The following is a 10,159-nucleotide window of genomic DNA, read 5'->3' on the forward strand; positions in this document are numbered from 1 at the left end:
ATTAAATATTCTGTGAAATATAGTACAATGGCCTTTCTAGACACCATGTGTGTATTTACACTCTGTTGTTTTATACATATAATTATACTAGTGGCCCAGTGCACAAAATTCATGCACTCGGGGCGGGGGAGTGGAGTTCCCCGGCCTTGCCCATGTGCCCTGTCACAGTGCGGGAACTCCGTGATCCATGGTGCCAAAGAGGTAGGCCCCGCCCACCCATCCAGGGCTCCTCGATGGATTGCCCCAAAGAGGTAGGCTGGAGCTGGGGGAGGCCTGTGGACCCCCAGCTGGGCCTGCGGCAGAGGGGCCTCTCCATATGCCTGTGGACCCCTGGGTCAGCACAGGGGAGTTGGGACATGAGCCTTACGTCCCGGGCCCATTGCCGGGGGTGGGGACATGAGCCTCATGTCTCCAGGCTGGCACAGGGGGCGGGGACGCAGCCTGCTGATGGGTTTGCATGATGGCGTCCTGACCAATTTACATATTATCCTATTATTAGATAGTTACATAGTGTTACATATTCAGTGACATATATTCAACTTATAAACAACCTTATGTAAGTCCAAGTAGCTCAATTTCTATATCAATGCATTATTATTTCATCAGTGTGACTTGCTGGGTAGACAATATGTGCCAAAATCATTAATGACTTTATGCATGTTAAAGTATTACTCTGAATAAATTTTTCACCAATTGACTTTTGCAAGCAGTGTATGACTTTGTTCATTTCACCTCAGGGTGCCCAAATGGATTTTATCTTAAAAACAAAATCTTGGGTAATTTTGAATGTGGAAAGTGATACTCTACTAGTTACTCTAATGTGAATTTATCTGATTACTAGTGGGACTGGGCATTTTCCCTCTTTTTTTCTGGCACAGAACAAAACTTCAGATAGAATTACAATTAGTTGGAGAGTTACACATTTTGGACTGGCTTTATGAGGAAAACTTTTCATTTCTCAGCTCAGAGTCTGAGGTCTAGGAGGCAGGGACGTGGTGGTGGTACTGCCAGTGCTCATGGCCCTTGCACCCTCACTCCCCTAGTTGGATTTCAGAGCCCGTGAGGACCACCACCTGCAGCACATCAGTGACTGGGAGATGCCCTAAGAGTTAGTTCTGGAATCAAACTCTTCTGACCATTCAAGACCAGCACAAATTTTCCTGATCAAAGCTCAAACGGGCGAGTGAGAAGAGAGGAAGAGCAATCATTTAAAAGATGTATCTCCAGGGTCACTTACTAGAAAGTACAGCTCATGCTCAACAATATTTCTAGATCACAGCCACAGCCAGCCAACCTAACCTTAGAGCCCCAATATATTGTGTGACCTTATCAATGTATTACCGCATAAAGAACAGAAATGCAAATAGATCCTTGGATAGTTTTGATGGCAATAACATCCACTCACAGGAGTAAAGTTTCCAGAGGAATATATTAAGCACAATCCTGAACACCAATTTATTTACTGATCTATTTGTATTCTTTTAGTACCTACAGCTAACAGCTGACTGTGCAATAGTAACTTTGATTTAGTTAGAAAGGCTTTTAACTTATGCTCAGATCTACATTTGTCCCTCTAACTGGAAAAGAATAGCTTTGGGAGCCATTCTTTTGCCTCCAAGGTTTGGGACAATCAGGCTGTATGGAATGCGGACTACTGCCAGATCCTCAGGAATAAGATGGAAAGGCATTTTTTTGGAGCTACTTCAGTTTAATATTAATGTTCCTGCCAGTGTACTTTGACCTTTGCTCCTTAGCAGATGACAACCTGAATTTTCTATTTGCTCCTCTTAGCAAAGAAAGAGCACAGAACCTAGAAGCCGTTTCTAGATTGTGTGAAGACAAATACAAAGACCGCGTAGAGCTGCTGTAAGAAGGTCTTTCAGTGCTGACAATTTCACTGGTATTCAGCGTTCTAATACCATCCTCTCCTGAGGGACAAATGAGGCTTTGTAGCATCCTGAGCCCCTCATCTATGAGGACTGAAGAAATATCATCACTCCTGCTCAAAACCCAGAAAAATTAGCATTTTCATCTAAAAGTCAGACATTGAATTCAACAGACTCATGGACAGCAAGGACTATGCTCATAGGAAAGAATGGGACCTTATCAATGAAACACACTCCTTGTCCTTTTAAATGTAAACAGTTACATTTTAAAGGCAAAAGCCCCCAACCCACACACAGATACCTACTTATGATGCAGGCTGATAGCTGTCAACCATGTGAGGTTTTTTCTTAATTGAAGTTTAAACTTTTAGACTTTAAAGACACTATATAACTTTTATGTCTTTCCTATTTTTCTGAACCACCCCCCCACCCCCCCGCTTTCCAACATTGCTGCATATTCCTTTAGAACCAATTAAAACATGGGACTCCTAACAACTTGTAAAGCTACTTGGGAACAGACCGTAGCATGTTAGTTATTGAAGGGTTCTTCCTCCCTTCTACATCATTGAAGTTGCTAGTCACCACTGGCAATCAGTTTAAACCAAACAGCTGTGAATAACACTTGTCATTCAACTTCTTTGCAAGCACTACTTATTAGCATATTAGCAAATTTGGGATAATAAGAGAAAGTATCAATCATTGATTTTCTACTTCTGTGGAGTCCATGCTGCATGGACCTTAAGAACTATAATGATGTTTCTCATTTTCTGATGATTTTCTTTGTTAAATAAATGTATCAAAAGATATTTTTTATATTTCCAACCAACATGGTAGTCCAGTGATAAGCAGGTAATGGATAGAAGGTGGCCTGAGAGTCTTGGTGCAATTTCAAGCTTTGAAGCGCTTGGGCCCCCTGATGCCCTGCTCAGAAGTGTAGGTGCTGTGGACTTGCGGAGCATCATTTGAAAGTTTAACTAAATTTCTCTTAAACTTACTTAGTTTTGTAGATTTTGGATAGTGGGCTTCTTACCTTGTTTTTTGTTTGTTTGTTTCAACCCTTTAAAGATAGCAGATATTGGCTGAAACAAAAAAATGTTTAACTTAAAGTGGGGGCTGAGGCAAGAAATTAAAAGTAAAAGCTTAATATTTGAAATTTGCAGGACTGGATAAGTTTAAGAGAAATTTGGACTTTCAAATGATGTTTTATGAATTTGTAGCATTTATACTTTTATAAGTACCAGAGCTTAAGTTGCACTAAGACTTTAGGGAGATACCTTGTATCTTCATAGAAATAATCTCCTCTTTTAAAAATAGTTTTGTGGGTTTTCTGTTTGTATGTTTGTTCTTTCAGGGCTGTGCTGTATGCCTGCCTTTATCACCAAACTTTCTTTCTTCTAGATTTGATAAAGGAAGATTATAAGAAGCAGTGTTAATTCACATGTAATAAGTGGAAAGGCATTGGACTCTAATAGTAATATGAAAGTAGGTGAATGAACCAGCTTTTCTATCCCACATGTTTACCTGGTTGTAGGTGTCCCATTTAAGTCTTGCTACTTAAGAGGAAACATACATGTTAGGAACAAACCCTTACCTCAGGCTATAAAGGGCAGGAAGTTAAGTAATCAATCTTTTAGAAAATTGGTAAAATGTCACCTAAATTTCAAATATTTTTTTAAATTAATGTTCTCAACTATGTAAAATATTTCTCCTAGCTTCTCAAATGTATTCCTAGAAATTTTGTCTATAAACAAAGCATTTCAGGGCCAAGGAATACTTTCTCGCAATATAGCAAGGCTTCACACTGTATTAAATGCTGCAGGTTCCACCATTTTTAAAGGACAGAAGCATAAACAATAAATAATGGTACATAAAATATTGTAGCCTACCACCATAAAAAACATTGTTTATAAAGTTCAGAGTTTGGAGATTCAAGTATTGATTGAAGTTTTATTTTGAAAAGAATGCTACAACTTAAGTGTATTTTCTTTTTCATGTTTATATTAAAAGAAAAGCTAATAAACTCTATTTTAATAAAAATAACTTTTTATTTCTGTCATCATTATATATCATAATTGAATATTAATTATAACCATCACTTTCTTAGTATTCTGGTACATATTTCTTTTAAGTGATTCAGCATGACAAAGCATGTAATCATAAACTCAGTCTCTTAGAAAAATACATCAGCTAGTATTCTCTGTGGTTCCCAAGGACAGATTTAGTGCACAATTCCATAATTCAGGGTCACTGAACAAAAACTTTTTATTCTTTTGACAAAGATTAACTGTTCCAACTACAGCTGTAGATGTGGTCATAGTCTCAAATGAGTCAGCCCTGTTCCTGTGCGCAGGGGGCTCACAATTCTAGCCCCGGGAATAGATGACTAAAAAGTCAACATACAAATAAATAAAATCATACAGAATGTGAAGTGCTAACAGAAATCAAGCAAGAAGCTATTGAGCCGGAGAGTAGCAGAAAAGAACCCACTTCCCTAGTTTGGGTAGGATGCCCAGGAGACGCTTCTCTGAGGTGACATTTAAGTTAACACTGAAAGAAGTGCGGTGACCCTGATAGTGGAAGGGAGTTCAGGGGCACAGAGACAGGCCATGGCCAGATCACTGGGGCCTTACGGGGCCTGGCAAGAAGGTTTCATTTTATTCAGAATTTAGTGGGAAAGTCATTGAAGTGTTTTAGGGAAGAGACTGATGTGATCCTAAGTCTGTGTACAGACAATCATGCTTTGCCACCCAGGGAAAGATCTGCAGCTGCACAGATGAAAGACAATGGTGGCCTGGGGTAAGAAGCTGAAGATGGAAGGAGGGCTGACCCTCTCAACTCGGTCCACATAATGGAGTCACGTGCACATGAATGTAACTTACTCTGCTGATTTTAAACCCCTCCCTATTCACACACCCAACCCCATTAGAAATAGGACTGTCTCCTTTTAAGAGAGCAATGTGAGAGCTGCTCTTTAGGGTCACAAAAGGAAATGCCAGTTTGAAGCAGTGGCCAGGGTCTATAATGTCTCCAACACTGTAGTGTGTGTCCGATCGAGCAGGATTGAGATCCAAATCCCAGCATTATTGAGTCCCCACCAAGTACCAGAGCCTGCTCTAGGAGCTTCACATATATCCTGCTTCACTTGCTGTGGTAGAAAATAAAGCCATACTTAAGTTATTAAACAAGTAAATAAAATATGAGCTTTCATTCTTATTGTGAGAAGGCCATTGTCATCCTCTGAGCTCTCCTTTCCTTGAAAAGTAGATCCCTACTTCATCCAATTGCAGGCCTGTTTACTTCTGTTGTGCAGAAGAGAAATGGAGAAGTCTGATTTGACTGCCTAAGTGTCCAATCTCTGCTCTGGTGAGGGTGGTACAGAAAAGAGGAAGTTCAGCTCTCGGGTCAAGGGGTTGAAGACCTAACCACGATAGACAGCTGCACAGATTAGTGGGAGGTTGAACTCTGGTTAGCACTGGTCACTCCACAATACAGGAGGCTGGGTTCCCAGTTACAACTCTAGTAACAGATATTTCCATTCACAGTTAGTCAACTATTCATCTTATGAAACCTCAAAGGTGGTGGGTCAGGTCAGAGTGCAACATCATGGCTCTGTTCCCAACTGGCCTTCCCCTAAGACAAGATCAGCCCTGGTCTTGGGCCTGGCTTACTGGCCCAGCATTTCACTCCATCACCATCACCACCATCCTGGTGAATTCCTTCTTGAGGGCCCTCATTCATTGCCCATTTCTGACCACTCGGCTTAGCTAGGACCATCCCAGCACATCAGAAGAGTTATAATAACTTGAAAGCCCAAAGGGAAGGAGTCCGGATTTCTGATTTACCAGGGAAATCCTTGGTGCCTTTGCATACTTGCCCACCTCCTCTCCAGCAGCCTTCACATTCCATCCCCAGTTTGCTGATGGCGAGACACAGCCCCCTGCCTTAGCCAAAGGAAAAAGGGCTGTTCAGCCCAACTGCTCCAGATTCGGGGGCCTACCTGCCTTACAGCCACACATCTAAAAGGGGTATAAGTAATATCAGTTATATTTATGAAAATGTTTATATTTATAAAAGTTACAGCGTGGTGACCAAAAAGCCAGGTAGGATTTCCAGATCTCTGGCTTTGCTGACTGAAGGATGATAACATTGACTATAATAGGGATTTCTGGAAAGAATCAGATTTACAAGAAAGATATCTATTTTGGATATTTAAAAGTATGCAGTGGTTTTTAAAAATAGTCAGGTGGAAGCTCTGAATGTCAAGTTCAGAAAAGAGTTGAGGTTGAGATTTGGAAATGCTTGGACTCTGTGGCAGTTGAGTCACAAGTGCGATGTGATTGGGAAGAAGAAGGGACTGAGACGGAACTTGGGGAGCAGGACCATTTGGGAATCAAGCCTTCCAAGGAAACTAAGTAGGAGCTCTCGGAGTAATAGGAAGAATTATATTACAACCCAAAGGGAGAGAACATTCAAGAAGGAGGAATTTGTTCAACAAGGTTCAAGGCAACAGAGATCAAGAAACACAAGGGTTGAAGTCAGGTTATGAATTTCTCAACTAGATAGAACCTATTCAGGTCTGTTTGGCATATTATTGACCAAGGTCATGTGAGCAGATTACATTTCCTTTCAACAATTTGTACTTGGAGTTGTATCATTACACTCTTATCAACACAGTATTGACAATTACCTAATAAGCAGTAATTGGTGTAATTTAGGTCTTTTCATCACATCTTACTTTGTTGATTTTATCAGAACCCAAAAAAGTCACTTTCTTCTTGATACAAACAAAATCTAGTAGCAACTATATTCTTTTTTTGCTTAAATTTTTGCACAGCCATTTATATCCTCTTACACTTCCACACACCACTCCCTGCCCCTGCAATCACCACACTGTTGTCTGTGTCAGTGAATAGCTACTATATTCCCTTTTGGCTTTGCCACTTAACTATGGCATTGCCCAGTACAACAGGGGTTCTTTTGAGTTCAGTATGTCTATTCATGTGTCAGGTGATGGCTCAATTCTCCCACTCTTTTTATTGGAATACTAGCAAAACTTATTTTGAACAATATGTTATAACAGTGTTTGGTCTCACTTAACTGGGCATAGTGTTTATATATTTAGTCCACTTCTTTTCTCTTTTCTGACATTATTAAAGTATTTCCACTTTGAGCAATGGGATCATAAGCAGAAATGCAAATACTGACAGTGAAATCAAGTGTCAGTACTTGATTAAAGGACAATTCAGAAAATGCTTATGTTAACACTTCTAGGTCATTGAACTGAAAACATAAAATGTCACAATCCTCCTGTAGAGCTTGCCCTGGAGATTGCACCTTGTTGACCCATGTTTCAGAAACACTGCCAGGAAGACTGTGCCCAGTGAATGGCCACTCCTTCTTTCATGCCTAGATTTTATTTTCGATTTCAGAGTCTTTGAGAGAAGAAGGCTTAAGTGGTTAGCCTTCAAGGAGTAACAATAGTCAGTGATAGTTACTGGTCTGTCATGACTTCCACAGACCTGGTTTTAGAATCCTTTTTACTCCTTTCATATGTTCCCATCTTTTCTTACCATATAAATGGAAATTTCTTTGGTAATTAACTATGGAGGTATTAACTTTTGCTTCGTCTACATTGCCCAGTACAATGACAGATTCCAACTGACAGTTGGTTAAGTCTTCTTTTATTTAATACATACTCAAGCAGTTAATATGATTTGGGGGAGGAGGGGTGAAGGGAGAAAAAGGCTTGCATAACAATTGTTATCACCATGGAGATATGCATCGAAATAAATTAAGGAGGCCTGGCTTTCTTCTTATGGAAGAGTAGGCACGGCAAAGCCTGAAAGTATATCAGACACTAATTCTTACTGCCCATAAGAAAGAACATCTTCTAAAGCAGTGGTTCTCAACCTTCTGGCCCTTTAAAACAGTTCCTCATGTTGTGACCCCCAACCATAAAATTATTTTCATTGCTACTTCATAACTGTAATGTTGCTACTGTTATGAATTGTAATGTAAATATCTGATATGCAGGATGGTCTTAGGCGACCCCTGTGAAAGGGTTGTTCGACCGCCAAAGGGGTCGCGACCTACAGGTTGAGAATGCTGTTCTAAAGCCTAAAGCCCTTTTATTTCTACGGACTTTCATGAGAAGTCCTGGTCTGGGGACAAGGAGGTCATTAAAGCTATTTACTGATATTTTCTTCTCTGTCTGAGCAACTGATAGGACTGAGCTTCTCCACATGGTCCTGTGACTTGCTGTGTGGCCAATCAAATGCGAGCAGAAGCTCATGTCAGATCCACCACATTCTCCTCTCTCTGCCCCCATCCCAGCAATAATATTCAGATGTTGGCTCCATTAATCTGTGTTCATGAGTGAAAGTGATAGGCAATTAAACCCCCCATGACCATGGATAGAAAGGTAGCTCAAGAAATAAATAAATCTTTGCTTTTTAGGGTATTGAGATTTGGGGGGCATGATGTCGATCTTCTTGATTTTACAGGGGTCAAGCACCTGAAGTGGTCATTGTACAGTGAAGAGAGTTGACAAAAGGGTCTAAACCAGGCAAAACGTTTAGAAAATGGGTTCAGCTAGCACTAACCCAGGTTATTTTAGTGATACAGTGTCTTACAATTCCCAAAAACATTTTGGTATAGATTATGTCATTTATTCTTCCTTGTGTTCTGGGGGCTAGTCAGACCTATACCTATTCCTTCCAGACCAAGTCTTCCTGGTTAGAGCGAGATGCTCTCATTGTCCCATCCTAATTTGAATATGTAGGAAACTGCACCTTGTTCATAATTGTATACCTTCTTTCCAATATCCGTGCTCCATGGTTTCAGACTCATAGTAAGTACTTTATAAATGCTCATTTGCAGAAACTGAGAGGTGTGTTAAGTGACAATTTCAAAGTTACAAGCTGGTAAATAGTGATCAGGATTCAAATCTAAGACTTAGCTGTCACTTACTGGTTGCTGAGGAAGAGAAAGCAGCCCTGACATCCAGGTGCTGGCCTGGGTGTTGCTATGAGCTCTTCTGGACTATCACCACAGTGTTCTGTAGAATAAAAACAATTTCATAGAATACCAACATCAGACAAGGCCATTCTACAACCCTGATCCAGACAAAGGCAAGACCACTCCATAATCTTGTCTGAACAGAGACAGAACCTGAACATTATCTAAACCACAAGATTGACCCAAAATGGCTATGGCTGCTGCTTCTTTATCAGTGATGGCTTTTGCCTCGATGGGTCTTCACTCCTTCTAAATAAGATTTATTAAGGCACCCAGTCACAGAACTACCCCACATCCTAATAGCATCTGATCCAGTGCAGGTTTTGCTTTCTTGAACTAGTCTCAAAATCACAGAACATAAACCCCATAATAAATTTTAAACATTTGACACTGTGATACTCCATGGTTCCCGGTGAATGTATTCCTTCGCGCTACAAGCTACCAGACCATAAGAAACTCAACTCGTCAGTCAGGTGTGCTCCCGGTGGGCTCCAGGGCTGCGCGCATGCACTCGTGAGGGTTTCCTTACAACAATCCTGCAAGACGGTTACCCGCACTGGACAGGTAGAGAAATGGAGGTTCACAGAGATGAAATAATTTGCCCAAGTTCACACCGCCAGGAAGAGCCAGCCAACACATTTCAGATGACGGCTGACCTGCCAGGAGCGCTCTCTCTCCGGCGCCCGGGGCCCGCGCCTCTCCCCCTCCTCTGCGTTTCTTCTTGAAAGGTTCAGAGTGGGCCGGGTTGCGCACCTATGACATGAGGCCATAATGTATCAAAAGAGATTTTTATTTCAGGCACCTGGGTGCAGGTGGGCTGAGTCCGACCAAAAGGAGTCCGTGGAGAGTGCAGGGAGGGAAAGGTTTGTATTACCGTATTTGCCGGCGTATAAGACGAGTGGAGAGTGCAGGGAGGGAAAGGTTTGTATTAGTAACTTTTGCGGCTGCAAGTCGGTCTGCTGAGGGGTCGGCTCTGTCCTTGCTCCCCCGGATGCCAGGTGTCTAGTGGTTATCTAGGCTGTGCAGGGTTCTAGGCTGCAGCTTTCTGCAAGATATCTGCTCAGCACAGTAAGTTTCCTCTGCCCCGTTTTATTCTCTTTAACCCTTTCATTTCTTAAGGCCCTTGCCGGGCAGCCGAATGCTACGGGGAGGTGCAGGGCAAACGTGTGATTTTTGCAACAGATCCCCCCTGTGCTTCTGTGAAAAACGACGCCAGGCCCAGTCTTGCTCGGCGACCGCAGAGCCGGGAGCGCGCC

The 10,159-nt window shown here is 41.6% G+C and overlaps 1 pseudogene; it reads left to right on the forward strand.

The window, feature by feature from the left end:
• The first annotated feature begins 1,073 nt into the window (after positions 1 to 1,073).
• On the forward strand, positions 1,074 to 1,932 carry LOC102774708 (annotated as a pseudogene).
• Positions 1,933 to 10,159: the final 8,227 nt, after the last annotated feature.

This window comes from Myotis davidii, unplaced genomic scaffold, assembly GCF_000327345.1.
Source record: "Myotis davidii unplaced genomic scaffold, ASM32734v1 scaffold84, whole genome shotgun sequence".
NCBI lineage: Eukaryota > Metazoa > Chordata > Mammalia > Chiroptera > Vespertilionidae > Myotis > Myotis davidii.